At 44.0% G+C, this 15,157-nt stretch overlaps 1 protein-coding gene across 1 annotated transcript in view; it reads right to left on the reverse strand.

Annotated features, from left to right (window-relative positions):
• IL2RG (interleukin 2 receptor subunit gamma) overlaps positions 1-15,157 on the reverse strand; it is a 54,240-nt gene that overhangs the window by 38,666 nt on the left and 417 nt on the right. The window lies entirely within an intron of this gene.

The raw sequence follows: 15,157 nt of genomic DNA on the forward strand, positions 1-15,157 counted from the left end.
CCCTTTGCTTCTCAGAGCTTCCAGCAAAAGTTAATAGCAAGCTGGACAGAAAAAACAGAAAACAAACTAGAAGCACTTATCTAGCAGAGCAGCAGGCCCAAGGAAAGATGCAGTAGCTCAGATCCAACACTGGAACATTGACAAGGAGCAAGGAAGACAGACTCAGGTGGAGCTAAATAGCAAGGCAGCCAACGAGCTCACCAAAACACCTGAGGGAGGAAGCCCAGAGACTGCAATACCACTTGTGACCACAGAAGTGAACTCAGCCACAGAATTCACAACAGTACCCCCCCCTTGAGGAGGGGTCACCGAACCCTCACCAGAACCCCCAGGCCGACCAGGATGAGCCACATGAAAGGCACGAACAAGATCTGGGGCATGGACATCAGAGGCAAAAACCCAGGAATTATCTTCCTGAGCATAACCCTTCCATTTGACCAGATACTGGAGTTTCCGTCTAGAGACACGAGAATCCAAAATCTTCTCCACAATATACTCCAACTCCCCCTCCACCAAAACAGGGGCAGGAGGCTCCACAGATGGAACCATAGGTGCCACGTATCTCCTCAACAACGACCTATGGAATACATTATGTATGGAAAAGGAGTCTGGGAGGGTCAGACGAAAAGACACCGGATTGAGAATCTCAGAAATCCTATACGGACCAATAAAACGAGGTTTAAATTTAGGAGAGGAAACCTTCATAGGAATATGACGAGAAGATAACCAAACCAGATCCCCAACACGAAGTCGGGGTCCCACACGGCGTCTGCGATTAGCGAAAAGCTGAGCCTTCTCCTGGGACAAGGTCAAATTGTCCACTACCTGAGTCCAGATCTGCTGCAACCTGTCCACCACAGAATCCACACCAGGACAGTCCGAAGACTCAACCTGTCCTGAAGAGAAACGAGGATGGAACCCAGAATTGCAGAAAAATGGAGAGACCAAGGTAGCCGAGCTGGCCCGATTATTAAGGGCGAACTCAGCCAACGGCAAAAATGACACCCAATCATCCTGGTCAGCGGAAACAAAACATCTCAGATATGTTTCCAAGGTCTGATTGGTTCGTTCGGTCTGGCCATTAGTCTGAGGATGGAAGGCCGAGGAGAAAGATAGGTCAATGCCCATCCTACCACAAAAGGCTCGCCAGAACCTCGAGACAAACTGGGAACCTCTGTCAGAAACAATATTCTCAGGAATGCCATGTAAACAAACCACATGCTGGAAGAACAAAGGCACCAAATCAGAGGAGGAAGGCAATTTAACCAAGGGCACCAGATGGACCATTTTAGAAAAGCGATCACAGACCACCCAAATGACCGACATTTTTTGAGAAACGGGAAGGTCAGAAATGAAATCCATCGAAATATGTGTCCAAGGCCTCTTCGGGACCGGCAAGGGCAAAAGCAACCCACTGGCACGTGAACAGCAGGGCTTAGCCCTAGCACAAATTCCACAGGACTGCACAAAAGCACGCACATCCCGTGACAGAGATGGCCACCAGAAGGATCTAGCAACCAACTCCCTGGTACCAAAGATTCCTGGATGACCGGCCAGCACCGAACAATGAAGTTCAGAGATAACTTTACTAGTCCACCTATCAGGGACGAACAGTTTCTCGGCCGGACAACGATCAGGTTTATTAGCCTGAAATTTCTGCAACACTCTCCGCAAATCAGGGGAGATGGCAGACACAATGACTCCTTCCTTGAGGATACTCGCCGGCTCAGATAACCCCGGAGAGTCGGGCACAAAACTCCTAGACAGAGCATCCGCCTTCACATTTTTAGAGCCCGGAAGGTATGAAATCACAAAATCAAAACGAGCAAAAAATAACGACCAACGGGCCTGTCTAGGATTCAAGCGCTTGGCAGACTCAAGATAAGTAAGGTTCTTATGATCAGTCAAAACCACCACGCGATGCTTAGCACCCTCAAGCCAATGACGCCACTCCTCGAATGCCCACTTCATGGCCAGCAACTCTCGGTTGCCCACATCATAATTACGCTCAGCAGCAGAAAATTTCCTGGAAAAGAAAGCACATGGTTTGAACACTGAGCAACCAGAACCTCTCTGTGACAAAACCGCCCCTGCACCAATCTCAGAAGCATCAACCTCGACCTGGAACGGAAGAGAAACATCAGGTTGACACAACACAGGGGCACAGCAAAAACGACGCTTCAACTCCTGAAAAGCTTCCACGGCAGCAGAAGACCAATTAACCAAATCAGCACCCTTCTTGGTCAAATCGGTCAATGGTCTGGCAATGCTAGAAAAATTACAGATGAAGCGACGATAAAAATTAGCAAAGCCCAGGAATTTCTGCAGACTTTTTAGAGATGTCGGCTGAGTCCAATCCTGGATGGCCTGAACCTTAACCGGATCCATCTCGATAGTAGAAGGGGAAAAGATGAACCCCAAAAATGAAACTTTCTGCACACCGAAGAGACACTTTGATCCCTTCACGAACAAGGAATTAGCACGCAGTACCTGGAAAACCATTCTGACTTGCTTCACATGAGACTCCCAATCATCTGAGAAGATCAAAATGTCATCCAAGTAAACAATCAGGAATTTATCCAGATACTCACGGAAAATGTCATGCATAAAAGACTGAAAAACAGATGGAGCATTGGCAAGTCCGAACGGCATCACCAGATACTCAAAATGACCCTCGGGCGTATTAAATGCCGTTTTCCATTCATCTCCCTGCCTGATTCTCACCAGATTATACGCACCACGAAGATCAATCTTAGTAAACCAACTAGCCCCCTTAATCCGAGCAAACAAGTCAGAAATCAATGGCAAGGGATACTGAAACTTAACAGTGATCTTATTAAGAAGGCGGTAATCAATACACGGTCTTAGCGAACCATCCTTCTTGGCTACAAAAAAGAACCCTGCTCCCAATGGTGACGACGATGGGCGAATATGTCCCTTCTCCAGGGACTCCTTCACATAACTGCGCATAGCGGTGTGTTCAGGTACGGACAAATTAAATAAACGACCCTTAGGGAATTTACTACCAGGAATCAAATCGATAGCACAATCACAATTCCTATGCGGAGGTAGGGCATCAGACTTGGACTCTTCAAATACATCCTGAAAGTCCGACAAGAACTCTGGGATGTCAGAAGGAATGGATGACGAAATAGACAAAAATGGAACATCACCATGTACTCCCTGACAACCCCAGCTGGTTACCGACATAGAGTTCCAATCCAATACTGGATTATGGGTTTGTAGCCATGGCAACCCCAACACGACCACATCATGCAAATTATGCAGTACCAGAAAGCGAATAACTTCCTGATGTGCAGGAGCCATGCACATGGTCAGCTGGGCCCAGTACTGAGGCTTATTCTTGGCCAAAGGTGTAGCATCAATTCCTCTCAACGGAATAGGACACCGCAAAGGCTCCAAGAAAAATCCACAACGTTTAGCATAATCCAAATCCATCAGATTCAGGGCAGCGCCTGAATCCACAAACGCCATGACAGAATACGATGACAAAGAGCACATTAAGGTAATGGACAAAAGGAATTTGGACTGTACAGTACCAATAACGGCAGAGCTATCGAACCGCCTAGTGCGTTTAGGACAATTAGAAATAGCATGAGTAGAATCACCACAATAGAAACACAGTCTGTTCAGACGTCTGTGTTCTTGCCGTTCTACTTTAGTCATAGTCCTGTTGCACTGCATAGGCTCAGGTTTACTCTCAGACAATACCGCCAGATGGTGCACAGATTTACGCTCGCGCAAGCGACGACCGATCTGAATGGCCAAGGACATAGACTCATTCAAACCAGCAGGCATAGGAAATCCCACCATTACATCCTTAAGAGCTTCAGAGAGACCCTTTCTGAACAAAGCCGCTAGTGCAGATTCATTCCACAGAGTGAGTACTGACCACTTCCTAAATTTCTGACAATATACTTCTACATCATCCTGACCCTGGCATAAAGCCAGCAGATTTTTCTCAGCCTGATCCACTGAATTAGGCTCATCGTAAAGCAATCCCAGCGCCTGGAAAAATGCATCAACATTACTCAATGCAGAATCTCCTGGTGCAAGAGAAAACGCCCAGTCCTGTGGGTCGCCGCGCAAAAATGAAATAATAATCAAAACCTGTTGAATAGGATTACCAGAAGAGTGAGGTTTCAAGGCCAAAAATAGCTTACAATTATTTCTGAAGCTCAGGAACTTAGTTCTGTCACCAAAAAACAAATCAGGAATCGGAATTCTTGGTTCTAGCATCGATTTCTGATCAATAGTATCTTGAATCTTTTGTACATTTACAACGAGATTATCCATTGAGGAGCACAGAGCCTGAATATCCATGTCCACAGCTGTGTCCTGAAGCACTCTAATGTCTAAGGGAAAAAAAAGACTGAAGACAGAGCTAAGAAAAAAAAATGATGTCAGGATTTCTTTTTTCCCTCTATTGGGAATCATTGGTGTGGCTCCTTGTACTGTTATGGCTGGCAATCAGGCAACACAGCGTGCAGTAATCAGCGCACATACAGAGATCTGGCAATAACCAAAAACAATAGGACGAGCTCTGAGACGTGGAATCTCTGTAGACTGCAGTACCTGATCTATCCTCACACAACTATAAGCAGCAGTGGATTGCGCCTATCACTACCTATGCAACTCGGCACTGCCTGAGGAGCTGACTAGCCTGAAGATAGAAATACAAGCCTGACTTACCTCAGAGAAATACCCCAAAGGAATAGGCAGCCCCCCACATATAATGACTGTTAGCAAGATGAAAAGACAAACGTAGGAATGAAATAGATTCAGCAAAGTGAGGCCCGATATTCTAGACAGAGCGAGGATAGCAAAGAGAACTATGCAGTCTACAAAAAACCCTAAAACGAAAACCACGCAAAGGGGCAAAAAGACCCACCGTGCCGAACTAACAGCACGGCGGTGCACCCCTTTGCTTCTCAGAGCTTCCAGCAAAAGTTAATAGCAAGCTGGACAGAAAAAACAGAAAACAAACTAGAAGCACTTATCTAGCAGAGCAGCAGGCCCAAGGAAAGATGCAGTAGCTCAGATCCAACACTGGAACATTGACAAGGAGCAAGGAAGACAGACTCAGGTGGAGCTAAATAGCAAGGCAGCCAACGAGCTCACCAAAACACCTGAGGGAGGAAGCCCAGAGACTGCAATACCACTTGTGACCACAGAAGTGAACTCAGCCACAGAATTCACAACAGACAAGAGAAAACAAATGAATAGCACAGAATTATAAAGCACACAGCATGTGTGCCACAGAAACAAAAACCAGACACTTATCTTTGCTGAATTGGCAGCAAGGTAGGAGGAACCAGACAAAGATCCAAAACCTCCCAGAACCATGGACAACTGGCAAGGGCTAATGAATCCTGCACACCTAAATACCCCAGTCAGAACTGCAATCAGCAGAAACACCTGACCAGGACTGCAACTCAGGGACAACTGCATTACCACCTACAACCACTTAAGGGAACCCAAAAGCAGAATTCACAACAGTACCCCCCCTTGAGGAGGGGTCAACAAACCCTCACCAGGGCCCCCAGGACGATCAGCACGAGCCAGATGAAAGGCACGGACCAAATCAGCAGCATGGACATCAGAGGCAAAAACCCAAGAATTATCCTCCTGGCCATAACCCTTCCATTTGACAAGGTACTGAAGCCTCCGCCTCGAAAAACGAGAATCCAAAATCTTCTCAACCACATACTCCAACTCCCCATCAACCAACACAGGGGCCGGAGGATCAACAGAGGGAACAACGGGCACCACATATTTCCGCAATAAAGATCTATGGAAGACATTATGGATAGCAAAAGAAGCCGGAAGCGCCAATCGAAAAGACACCAGATTAATAATCTCAGAAATCCTAGAAGGACCAATAAACCAAGGCTTAAACTTAGGGGAAGAAACCTTCATAGGAACATGACAGGAAGACAACCAGACCAGATCCCCAACCCGAAGCCGGGAACCAACACACCGACGACGGTTATCAAAACGTTGAGCCTCCTCCTGAGACAACACCAAATTGTCCACCACATGAGCCCAAATCTGCTGCAACCTGTCAACCACAGAATCCACACCAGGACAGTCAGAAGGCTCAACCTGCCCAGAGGAAAAACGAGGATGAAAACCAAAATTACAAAAGAAAGGCGAAACCAAAGTAGCCGAACTAGCCCGATTATTAAGGGCAAACTCGGCCAATGGCAAGAAGGCCACCCAATCATCCTGATCAGCAGACACAAAGCATCTCAAATAAGTCTCCAAAGTCTGATTAGTTCGCTCGGTCTGGCCATTTGTCTGAGGATGAAATGCAGAAGAAAAAGACAAATCAATGCCCAGCCTAGCACAAACGGCCCGCCAAAACCTAGAAACAAACTGGGAACCTCTGTCGGACAAAATATTCTCCGGAATACCATGCAGACGAACCACATGCTGAAAAAACAACGGAACCAACTCTGAAGAGGAAGTCAATTTAGGCAAAGGCACCAAATGAACCATCTTAGAGAACCGGTCACAAACAACCCAGATAACAGACATCTTCTGGGAAACCAGAATATCAGAAATACAATCCATAGAAATATGCGTCCAGGGCCTCTCAGGGACTGGCAATGGCAAAAGCAACCCACTAGCACGGGAACAACAAGGCTTGGCCCGCGCACAAGTCCCACAGGACTGCACAAAAGAACGCACATCACTTGACAAAGAAGGCCATCAAAAGGACCTACCAACCAAATCTCTGGTACCAAAAATACCAGGATGACCAGGCAACACAGAACAGTGAACCTCAGAAATCACTCTACTAGCCCATCTGTCAGGAACAAACAGTTTCCCCACTGGACAGCGGTCAGGTCTGTCAGCCTGAAATTCCTGAAGAACCCGTCGTAAATCAGGGGAAATGGCAGAATGGACCACCCCTTCTTTCAGAATGCCGACCGGTTCAAGGACCTCAGGAGAATCAGGCAAAAAACTCCTAGAGAGGGCATCAGCCTTAATATTCTTAGAACCCGGAGGATGCGAAACTACGAAATCAAAACGGGGGAAAAAAAAAGGACCATCGAGCCTGTCTAGGATTCAGCCGTTTGGCAGACTCGAGGTAAATCAGATTCTTATGATCGGTCAAGACCACAATACGGTGCTTAGCTCCCTCAAACCAATGTCGCCACTCCTCAAACGCCCACTTCATAGCTAACAACTCCCGATTGCCGACATTATAATTGCGTTCAGCAGGTGAAAACTTACGGGAAAAGAAGGCACACGGTTTCATCAAGGAACCAACAGGATCCCTCTGAGACAAAACGGACCCTGCCCCAATCTTACGGATTCAGAAACACCCTTTCTGAAAATTGCCACCAAAGCATCATCATTCCATTTAGTCAACACAGACCATTTTCTAAATTTCTGACAATACAATTCTGCCGCCTCTTGACCCTGAGACAGGGCCAACAAGGTCTTCTCCGCTTGATCCACAGAATTAGGTTCATCATATAATAAACCTAAAGCCTGAAAAAAGGAGTCTACATTAAGCAAAGCCGGATTCCCAGATTCCAGGGAAAATGCCCAATCCTGTGGATCGCCACGCAGCAGGGAGATGATGATTTTAACCTGCTGAATGGAATCACCGGAGGATCGAGGTCTCAGAGCAAAAAACAGTTTACAGTTGTTTTTAAAACTCAAAAATTTGGACCTGTCACCAAAAAACAAATCAGGAGTAGGAATCTTCAGCTCTAAAACAGGAGTCTGAACAATATATTCAGAAATACCCTGTACCCTAGCAGCAAGCTGGTCCACACGAGAAGCTAATTCCTGAATATCCATGAAAGCACAAGACTCCTCAGCCACCCAGAGAAAAAGAGGGAAGAGAAGACAAAACAAAGTACGGAAAAAAATGGCCCAACACCTTTCTTCCCTTCTTCTGAGATGCATTTAACTCATTATTGGCCAGTTGTACTATTATGATCCGGTGACCTTGGAGCCGCATGGAACTTTCTCTGGAGTTGGTGTAGACTATACTGACCGCAAATCCTGAACTTAACACCGCAGCTAGAAGTAGCCGTGGGGTGTGCCTAACAAATCCTAGACACCTCGACACAGCCGGAGGACTAAGTACCCCTATAGATGGAAATAGGAATTCTACCTTGCCTCAGAGCAGAACCTCAAAGGATAGGCAGCCCCCCACAAATATTGACTGTGAGTAGTAGAGGAAAAGACACACGCAGGCAGGAAACAGGATTTAACAAAAGAGGCCACTCTAGCTAAAATAGGAAAGGATAGGACAGAATACTAAGCGGTCAGTATAAAAATCCTTCCAAAAATACCCACAGCAGAAAATACAAAAAAACTCCACCATCTAACTAAAGATGTAGAGCGTATATCTGCAACTCCAGAGAATCCAACAAGACTGAGAAAACACTGACACAGTCTAAGCTGGACAAGAGAAAACAAATGAATAGCACAGAATTATAAAGCACACAGCATATGTGCCACAGAAACAAAAACCAGACACTTATCTTTGCTGAATTGGCAGCAAGGTAGGAGGAACCAGACAAAGATCCAAAACCTCCCAGAACCATGGACAACTGGCAAGGACTAATGAATCCTGCTCACCTAAATACCCCAGTCAGAACTGCAATCAGCAGAAACACCTGACCAGGACTGCAACTCAGGGACAACTGCATTACCACCTACAACCACTGGAGGGAACCCAAAAGCAGAATTCACAACAGCTTGCGCGTTTCAGCAGGTGTGTCAGAGGAGGGCATATGTAGGGATGGACTAGCCTTCATCTGGCATGCCTGCCAAAACACGCGTCGGGGTAGTGGCACCACAATATAAGACTAAGGTAATGAATACCCTATTATTTGATTGTTTAACCTCATGCTGCAAAACTCTTATCTGCATTATTACTGATATGACTCTTTCTTAAGATATTAGCTGCTATTTATCCTGTTTACACTGTACCATTGATTCATTGCTTAATAACCATGGTCCTTACAGCTATCTGCTGATGTCTTTTACTATTCCCTATTATATGGTCCACCTTCTGCATTTTGTACTATATATCTCATACTCAACCTTGCTTAACTGTGGTGTCTCCTTTTTGGTCATTTGCTGTCATCGCCTCATTCCACGGTATTTTAATTATATACTTATTTTATTGTATCGCCTATTGGTTCTTTGTGCAATCTTTTCCACATGTTCATATGTAAAACTTGGTGAAAGGTCCTCTTTAAAGGAAATCTGTCAGCTCAATCTACCTACCCCAAGTCAACTACATGTACGTAAGATAACACAAGTGAATCCATAGCTTTAAACACGAATTCTGGTCTTTTCAATTAAAAAACACTGCTACTGTGGGTGAGAATACTCTTTAGAAGTGATATGTAAATGAGGTTTAAAGTGCTCTTGGCAGACAGAGCACTTCCACTGTCTTGGCTCTCAGCTTCATTCTCAGCCTAAATTCACTCCTCCACTAGGTGACTGACATGCTGCAGAAGTGCTAGTGGAGGGTAGAGACCGACTGAGAATGGAGTTGGAAGATGGGTCAGTAAAAGTGCTATCTCCTGCTCAGAGCACTTTCAGCCTCTCACTTCTAAAGCTGATTTTTCGGTATCAGAATTGGTTGGGGGGAGAGAGGAGGAAGGGTACAACAAGTTGACAGTTTCCATTTAAGCTGTAAAACCCAAAACCTTAACCTATTAGCCAATCTCTTAACTAGGCCTGGTCATCTATCACAATATATGGTTGACAATGGCAGACAAAAAGTAAATTCCATTTTAGGTTTTCTTTATGTGATTGAATATATCATATATAATTAAAATCATTACCCTGCACAACCGAAATATATCTAAAAATAATTGACAATATGGTGCAAAGTAAAGAAAACTATGAATAAAATAAGCAGAACTGAAGAAAATGCAATGGAGTTTAAGAAATGAATAATCTTTTTCATTCCAGTTTCTTTGCCAATAAAAAATGGTTTTAGTTAGCTAGTATTGTGTAATATAAGAAGAGTATACATGGTGTGTGTGTCTTTTATTAATCTTCCTACAGAAGTGAAATCCTGGGTACACCAATGCCGATACCCAATAGGCTCCGACGTAAGAAATACCATATTATTTTTGCATATACATAAATGAACAAGATTTTACAGTTTAATATTAATATTTGTGTAATTTTGGGAGCTACTACTAAAAATATGAAACAACGAGAATAATTTGCACCAATTACTATATTTTTGGTCCAGTTTCTAATATAGTCTACACTGAAAATTACTTACTATTGCCTCCATAATTGATATACGGCTGCCCCTAAATTATACACAAATACCCTTAGAAGAGCACCTGGGATATCGACAACCTAAATGTTCTGGCCTTGGTTTTTGTTCAACTGGGTACATGCCATCTTTGCACAGGGACTTTTGTTTCCAATGCTGTGTTATATATCTTCAAAATATGGTTGAAAATGGCAGAAACAAATATAAATTCTATTTTCAGGTTCTTCTTATGTGATGGATTTTATCATATATAATGAAAGTTATTATCAAGCGCAAGTGAAAAATAGCTAATAACTCAAAATGAACATAGCTGAATAAAATGTAATAGTTTCTAAAAATAATCACTTTTCTTTCAGATTCTTGGCCAATAAAAAGGGCTGTACTTAACTATTTTTGTGTGATCTAAGGATAGCAATAAATATTTTTCTGAATAAATAAATTATGTGACAGTTTGTAGGATGTAAGATGGAAACATTTCAATTATTTAGTATCACATAAAAAGAAACACGCCTCTGTACACAAAAGATTACTTGAGAAGTAAAGAATGATTTTAAAAATATAGTAAAAAGGCATACACATAAAGTAACAATACTTTAAGCTATTATTATTATTATTATTATTATTAGGCTATTAATAAAGGTTTGGGTTCAAGAAGATCTTTGGCACCAATGAATCTATTTCTACTCCACTTTTGCTTTCACCTCTATAAGATCCAAACAGAAAAAAATATTTACTGTGGTTTTCATAATAGACATTTGGCTTGTCATAAATTACATTATAATCTATTGGTATAAATTAAGTATGAGCTTACTATAATTACAGATGTAAAAGAACTAGTAAATTTTAATTTTATGGGGTCTTGTATTTAACCACATTTAATGGCTTTATAATGGCTGTCTCCATCCAGAGAATCTGCTCTCGATCCCATTCAAATAAAATTGTCCTAAAAATGACCTGTTATACCCAACCACAATGTCTATTTGTGTTGCACAGATCTGTATTTTGGCAGCTAAGGCAATATTTGGGGCCAATACAATGTCTTTCTGTGCCTTCAAATTTCTTGCAGAGAGGCAGCTCATTTCTAATTCACAATGACCTAGAAGAGAATATGGCTGCACATGGAGTTCACAATTCTAAAATGTGAAACAGCGGGGACTATGCTTGCCACTGCAAGGTCTCTGCATACAAAGCTTTACATATTCATAAGGCCTTAATTGGCTTGTTCCATAAAAAAAACCACATTTTTAAACAATAGATCTTAGAATAATTAGAAGTTCCACAATTGGATGCATTAAAAAGCATTCTCTTGTGCTGAGATAATCTTATAAATGTGCCCCCGGAACGTTATGATTGAGCCACTGCAGTTCATTGTTGGCACTTACCTCTGCTCTTTGCTAGAGGATGAAGAAAAGTCAATTATGATAAATGGGTACACAAACAAAAGAGAAGAGACTCACAACTGCTATTTTCTGAGGTAGTATAGTTCCCTGCCTGAATCAGGTCAATGACGTAGTAGATCCAGTGGCTGATGAGCTTATGTGTCACTCGCTTGATTTATGTTGAGTTCACAAGACAGAAACACTTGCTCCTGTGATGAAACAGGCAGGGAAATGTTTTACTTAAAAAGGTAGCAGCTGCAAGCCCCTGCTGTTTCGTCTGTGTACTCACTTATCACAAGTCAGAAGCTGTGGTATGCTGCAGTTCTTGCATGTTCACAGCAAATAACAGTATATAGTGTGTCACATTTATAAGATAAGCTCAGCACCGCAACATTTTTTCTAACACATCCAATTGCGGGACTTGTTATTATTCCAAGATCTATTGATTAAAATGTGCTTTGTCTGTGGGATAACCCCATTAAGAAGTATTTTCAATAAAGGTGCAGCTTTCTTATAATATGGCTTAAAGTGAATCTGAGACCAGGTTTTTGCTAGCCCATCTGAGAGCAGTATGCTGAAGGGCGTAGAGATCCTAATTTCAGCTATGTATTCTTTACAGGGATGCTTACTGTAGATTTGATAAAATCACAGTTTTATAACCGTGCCCACACCACTGATTGGCAGCTTTCGAAGCATACTGTGCATAGGCAGAAAGCTGCTAATCAGTGATGGGGTGTTATGATCAGGCGGCCTTGGAACAACATGAAAAAACCTTCGCTGGAGTAGTGGTAACTATACAGACCGCTAACACTGAACTTATCACAGACACTAGAAGTAGCCGTGTGGTGTGCCTATCCAGACCTAGACACCTCGACACAGCCGGAGGACTAATTATCCCTAAAGATAGAAAATAGGAAAACTGACTTTCCTCAGAGTAGACCCCCAAAGTATAGGCAGCCCCCCACAAATAATGACGGTGAGTAGGAGAGGAAAAGACACACGCAGGCGGAAAACAGATTTAGCAAAGGAGGCAACTTCTACCTAGATAGGGAAGTACAGGATACTATGCGGTCAGCACAAAATCTACAAAATATCCACAGCAGAAAAATACAAAAACTCCACCACCTAACTAAAGGTGTGGAGAGTATATCTGCAACTCCAGCGAATCCAACCAGACTGAGAAAACAACAGGACAGTCGAAGCTGGAACAAAATAGAAACTATAAACCGCACAAAAAAATATACACACAGCCTGTGAGCCTAAGGAAAAGAATAAGACACTTATCTTTAGCTGAAATGGCAGCAGGCAGGAGAGGCCAGGCAGAGAACCATTACTGGCAATAGAACATTGACAACTGGCAGGGACTAATGAGTCCTGCAAAGCTAAATACCCCAGTCAGCTTTGCAATTAGCAGATACACCTGCCCAATCCTGCAGTCCAGGCACAACTGCATTACCATCTACAACCACCGGAGGGAGCCCAAAAGCAGAATTCACAACATGGGGGGCAGGGTTATACAGAGCTCATGAACATGGAGGATTACATGGCCACATGTTTACAAGTCCGCTAGGGATAATATCTTGCTGATAAAACTGTGACTTTATGAAAACTACACTAAGCTGTCCAGTAAGTGACATATTGTTAGAATCGGGGTCTCCGTCTCTCAGATTAGGACAGACAGCGGTAGGTAAGTATGTAGCGTTTGTTTTTTTACTTTTTAGGATGGTAACCAGGGTAAACATCGGGTTACTAAGCGCGGCCCTGCGCTTAGTTACCCGATGTTTACCCTGGTTACCGGGGACCTCGGGATCGTTGGTCGCTGGAGAGCTGTCTGTGTGACAGCTCTCCAGCGACCAAACAGCGACGCTGCAGCGATCCGGATCGTTGTCGGTATCGCTGCAGCGTCGCTATGTGTGACGGTACCTTAAGGCCTTCGGCAACAGGGGCTTATCTACAGCATTCTGTAATGCTGTAGATAATCCCCCAATGTAACCTGAAAGATAAGAAAAACAAGTTAGATAAGGCTTCTTTCACACTAGCGTCGGGCCCGGCCCGTCGCAGTGCGTCGGGCCGAGGTTACCGACGCTAGTGTTGCCTCCGCCGCACAACGGGTGCAGCGGATGCTGCTTTTCAGCGCATCCGCTGCCCCATTGTGAGGTGCGGGGAGGTGGGGGAGGAGTTCCGGCCGCGCATGCGCGGTCGGAAAAGACGGTCCGTCGGCTGCAAAAAATGTTACATGGAACGTTTTTTGCGGCCGACGGTCGGCCGAAAAACGGCGCAACCGTCGCGCGACGGTTGCGACGTGTGGCAATCCGTCGCAATGCGTCGCGTAATGTTAGTCAATGGAGAAAAAACGCATCCTGCAAACACTTTTGCAGGATGCGTTTTTTCTGCAAAACGACGCATTGTGACGGATTGCAGTTAACGCTAGTGTGAAAGTAGCCTTATACTCACCCAGGGGCGGTCCGGTCCGATGGGCATCTTGGTCCTGGTCCAACACCTTCCATCTTCTTAGGATGACGTCCTCTTCTTTGCTTCCTGCCGAGGCTCCGGCGCAGGCGTACTTTGTCTGTCCTGTTGAGGGCAGAGCAAAGTACTGCACTGGGCAGGCGCCGGGCCTCTCTGACCTTTCCTGGCGCCTGCGCACTGCAGTACTTTGCTCTGCCCTCAACAGGACAAACAAAGTACGCCTGCGCCAGAGCCGCGGCAGGAAGCAAAGAAGAGGACGTCATTGTATGAAGATGGGAGGCGCCAGACCAGGACCAAGATGCCCATCGGACCGAACCGCAGCGGGACCGCCCCTGGGTGAGTATAATATAACTTGTTTTTCTTATCTTTCAGGTTACATTGGGGGCTTATCTACAGCATTACAGAATGCTGTAGATGAGCCCATGATGGCGGTGGCTTTAGCTTATAGGAAAATTTTGGGGGTGACATATTCCCTTTAAGATTTAAAGAGAAGGAATGTCAGCACTCACCCAGTGCGCAGGTAATTCTGTCCATCTTTATTTTCTTAACATCCTGGACATTATCATAACGTGCGGTAGTGCTAATATTGCAAATGAAGGGATTTCAGAAGAAAACGTGAGACATGGCGGACAACGACCGTTTCGTGCTTCAATAGCGCTTCTACAGGTCCAATATTAGAACTACTGCACTTTATAAAATTGTCAAGGATGTCAAGAAAATAAAAATGGACTGATTTACCTGCAGACTGGGTGAGTGCTGACATTCTTTCTTCTCCTTGAAAGCTTAATGCAATTGTTTTGTGTCTTTTTTTTATCGCCCTACAGTCAGTTCTCAAGATCAGTGGAGTCCCAGCTAATAAATCACAATTGATCAGTTATATTTATTAGCCATTTTGTTATAATTCAATTCTGGGACCATTCCAATAATGACTGGTTGTAAAATGTAACTAACACCACTAATAATATTCTCCCAGAAGCTGTGAAACTGCAATTTGTTATGAGACACGATATGT

Source organism: Ranitomeya imitator, chromosome 2, assembly GCF_032444005.1.
Source record: "Ranitomeya imitator isolate aRanImi1 chromosome 2, aRanImi1.pri, whole genome shotgun sequence".
In the NCBI taxonomy this organism is placed as follows: domain Eukaryota; kingdom Metazoa; phylum Chordata; class Amphibia; order Anura; family Dendrobatidae; genus Ranitomeya; species Ranitomeya imitator.